This window comes from Homarus americanus, unplaced genomic scaffold (genome assembly GCF_018991925.1).
Source record: "Homarus americanus isolate GMGI-L3 unplaced genomic scaffold, GMGI_Hamer_2.0 scaffold19065, whole genome shotgun sequence".
NCBI lineage: Eukaryota > Metazoa > Arthropoda > Malacostraca > Decapoda > Nephropidae > Homarus > Homarus americanus.
In genome coordinates, this window is record NW_024757463.1 from 1,203,784 (window position 1) to 1,208,801 (window position 5,018).

The following is a 5,018-nucleotide window of genomic DNA, read 5'->3' on the forward strand; positions in this document are numbered from 1 at the left end:
ATGATGACTTATCTAACCTAACCCTAACCTAACCTAACCCTAACCTACCCAACCTACCCCTTACCTAACCCTACCCTAACCTACCCTAACCTACCCTAACCTAACCATTTACTCACCCTCTAAAAGCTGTTTTAATAAAGATACGTGTGGCGAGCCTCTGCCATAGTGTTGAGGGGCGTTGCCATTTTGAAAAGCCCAAGGGACGGAGTTGCCATGGCGTTGAAGTGTTGAGAATGGCAAAAGTCCCCTGTGTTGCCATATCCCGGTTCCATGTTTAAGGAGAGGCGAGGGAGGTAAGGACTTGCCATGCCGTTGGTGAGTTAGATATGGCAAAATCTCCTCGGGGTGACATATTGCCATGGTGTTGGAGTGTTGACGAGGATGGCACACATTTACCATAACGCTGAAGAGATGCCAAGGTATTATCTTCACTTGCCATATCCTGCTTGCCATGGCGATTAAACGTTAGTGTGGGAGACTTAGAGTTGCCATAACACGGAAGACGAGGAGAGGAAGATCTTTCGTTGCCATACGCTGACTGAACTTGATTGCCATAGCGCTGAGACGGCGGTACAGACACCATGCTGCCATGATCGATAGTTCGTTGCCATTCTGTTGTGATGGCGAGGACTGTTGGCGGCGAACTGGCGACTGGGGCGAGGAACAGTTGCTATATCGATCTACCGGTGGCGGGAGTAGCTGCGGGTTTTAAATGTCTTTGGAATGAAGAGGTAGAGTTGCCATGGCAGTCTGGAGGCTTGGTGGTAGCCTGTGTTGCCATACCAAACATCGGGAAGATTATCATAGAGATCCATAATGGCAACGTGGCAACGCTGTCCTCTTGTCATCACCACCACGGCAACCAAAATTATCTACCAACATCACTGTACTACATGTGCAGTTTATGTAGATTATCAGTCAAGTTCACGTAATTCATAGGTAGATGGAGTTGATTACACGTTGATTACAGGTAGACTGGAGTGTCACAGTAAACACGAAATATAACAACAACAACAATAATAATAATAATAAAAACAATAACATCAAAATCAAAACAATAACAAAAACATCAAAACAATAACAAAAACATCAAAACAATAACAAAAACATCAAAACAATAACAAAAACATCAAAACAATAACAAAAACATCAAAACAATAACAAAACATCAAATAACAAAACATCAAAACAATAACAAAAACATCAAAACAATAACAAAAACATCAAAACAATAACAAAACATCAAAACAACAAAATCAAAACAAACATCAAAACAATAACAAAAACATCAAAACAATAACAAAAACATCAAAAAAAACAAAACAATAAAACATCAAACAATAACAAAAAACACAAACAATAACAAAACATAATCAATAACAAAACATCAAACAATAACAAAAACATCAAAACAATAACACCACAAGAGGATCAACCTAGGTAACTATGGTATCAGTAGAGTACCCAGAATGCCACCAGCTCTTAAGACAGTGCCAAGAACCCATAAATCCACCCACCCACCCACCACTCACCTCATTCTCCCACCCACCCACCCACCTCACTCCTATTTTAGATTGTTTGGTCAAGTTCAGGCTGGGTTAGGGTTAGGTAGTAACCCATTAGATCATCAACGAAGAGACATACCGCTGAGTGAGGTCAGGGCGTGAGTTGGTAGAGGGAGAGAGGGAGGGGAGGGAGAGAGAGAGAGAGAGAGAGAGAGAGAGAGAGAGAGAGAGGAGGAGGAGGAGGAATGAATACAGATAATCTCTCTCTCTCTTCTCTCTCTTCTCTCTCTCTCTCTCTCTCTCTCACATAATTAAGCCAACAGGTGAAGTCCTATTCGCTGTGTGTGTGTCATTCACCATCTGGTCAACACACACACACACCACACACACACACACACACACACACATGCACAATATTTTTTTTTTCTTTTGACGAAGAAATAAATTGAGACAGACAGACAGACAGACAGACAGACAGACAGACAGACAGACAGACAGACAGACAGACAGATAGCAGGAGACAGACACAACACAAGCAGGTAGACAGACAGACAGACAGACAGACAGACAGACAGACAGACAGGAGAGGCAGCAACAACAACACAACAACAACCAAACACAACACAGACAGAGATCTCGTAATAGCTATGAATCTTCAGTAAACAATGTGCATATGTTTTCGTTTTCACCAGCCAATCACCGACACTTTTACAGACACTATTGACAATCAGAGGCCTCGTAACATCGAATCCTAGGTAAATATTATTCAACTAATCACTGACACTTTTACAGACACTATTGGCCAATCAGAGGCCTCGTAACATGTCAATTTTCACCAGCCAATCACCGACACTTTTACAAACACTACTGACCAATCACAGGCCTCGTAACAGTCTCGAATCATAGATCACTTATTTTTTTTTCTCACCAACCAATCAAAAACCTCATCTCCAAACACAAAGGACCAATCACAACCCTCATTACATATAGGCCTTTAACGCACCAATGAGAAGGAGTTTCACATAAATATCTCAGTAAGAGAAGTATGTACACACGGTAGCAACACCAAAGGTACTGAGGTGAAGTTGTGTGTGTGTGTGTGTGTGTGTGTGTGTGTGTGTGTGGGGGGGGGAGGGGAGGCACTGGCACCCACTTGGCCCTGTGACAGAGACTGGGGCAATGTACCGTGAAGGGGGCATGAAGGGGTGTGTGGGGGGGAGGGGGGTAGGGGGGGGGGGAGGTTAGGCAAAATATTGAGTATACACAATAACCTAACTAACCTAACCTAACCCCTAACCTAACTTAACTATCAAACACACAAAATGAGAGTCCTCCATTGTCGTGGCTAATAGGAGATACACACGTCTCTCTCTCTCTCTCCCCCAAACGAACCCTAGTTGAAAGATAATTGAACGACGGTCAATATGGGTCGTTACGGAAGCCTAACAAGGCCATTGGGGGAGAAAGGGAGGGTTGGGAAGAGGAGGAAATGATGAGGGGGAAAAGTAATATTTCTCTCTCTCTCTCTCTCTCTCTCTCTCTCTCTCTCTCTCTCTAAGTGAGGTAAAACGACAAGCAATTAAGGAGACTATTTACCTTTCCATCCAAGCAGGTATCGTCTCATTAATTACCTTACCTGGAAGAGAGTGAGAGATGGTTAGATGGCAGTGGTGGTGGTGGTGGTGGTGGTGGTGGTAGTAGTAGTGGAGTAAAGTAGTAGTGGTAGTAAGTGGTAGTAGTGGTAGGTAGTAGTAAGTAGTAGTAGTCGTAGTAGTAGTAGTAGTAGTAGTAAAAAAAAAGTAGCTATAGCACAGGGTGGGCGCCTGAATCGGTTAACTACGTTACCGATAAGGGCAAATGGTTTCAGTCTCAATAAACAAAATTTACAGATGCCAATGCTCTAAGGTACGGTCGGCCAGTGAAGGTTTGCCTCCCATTGCGTGTGTGGCTCTTCCTATGACGTCGATCACGCCATGGTGTGTGTGCAAAGGGCTTCATATGCATGAGGCATGACAAGTAAGGGACCTCACAGCAAATATGTTGAAGAAATCTGTCGTGATGTCATGGTAGAACCGACCCTCCTTCAACTGGACGGTGAGAATTTCCAACATAGGACTTCAAACACATCAACAAGCCCACGTGGACGTCAGTGCTCGAGGATTCTGGACGCCGGGACAGAGGCCTTCTTCGACATCAGGACTTTGATCCATGGCCTGTCACCGTAACAGCTCGATGCTGCAGGGAACAGAACGACAAGATAAGGGCATATGGAGAATTCAGAACGTTGATCAAGGCAGCTTCACTCCTCTAGTGTTCACAACCTCTGGTGGGATGGGACCAAGTGAGATGTTTCTACGCCAGACTCGCGGAGGTGTTATCCGAACAGAAGCAGCAGCCCAGGTTATGTTACAGCCTGGATGACTGTCCTTCTCTCTCCTTAGGTCGGCTTGCTCTGCCTCAGGGAACAGAGCATCGGCCCAAAGCCGACAACAGTTGCAGATATTGACTATGAGGCAACAGTCACTGAATGCGCATAGATCTGGCTCAACTAACTCAACACAGGTAGGATAACTTTATGTATTAGGATATTTAATATTAAGGTAATAAAATGGTGGCGAAGGTGTGGCTATTGGGGGAGGCTGGAGGCCATTAAAAAAATAGTGAAATAATAATAATAATAATAATAACAACAACAAATTAGGAGGTGTTCTGAAGAGATAATCAATGCCCTGAGATACCCTAGTGAGAGGACGTGCGTTGATGAGGTAAATTTGCATCCTGTCAAACCTCTTATCTCCACTACCATAATGTGTCTGTCTATCTATCTATCTCTATCTATCTATCTATCTATCTATCTATCTATCTATCTATCTATCTACAAATATGTGTTTATCAACTTTATCATTAAACTCTCTCTCTCTCTCTCTCTCTCTCTCTCTGTCACACACACACACAGACACACACACACACACACACACACACACGTACGTCACTTTTAAAGGTCAGACAGTGAACGTTTCCCAACACCTTAAAACTGACCTAAACAAAAACTCCTTAAATTGCGTAATGAAAATACTACCCCTAAAACATATCTAAAATGACCTAAAAATACTTGAAATTACCTAAAACGTTCCTAAAATACTTAAAAATTACCTAAATATCTGAAATTACCTAAAAATACTTAAAATTACATAAAAAATACTTAAAATTACCTAAAAATACTTAAAATTACCTAAAAAATACTTAAAATTACCTAAAAATACTTAAATACCTAAAATTATATTAAATACCTAAAAATACCCCAAACTTTACCTAAAATTTCCCTTAAAATCCTAAAATTACCTTAAATTACCCAAATTCCATCTTGTTGTCTTACCAATCACCAGAGTGCCAGCCTAACTACCCAGAGTGCCAGCCTAACTACCCAGAGTGCCAGCCTAACTACCCACAGTGCCAGCCTAACTACCCAGAGTGCCAGCCTAACTACCCAGAGTGCCAGCCTAACTACCACTT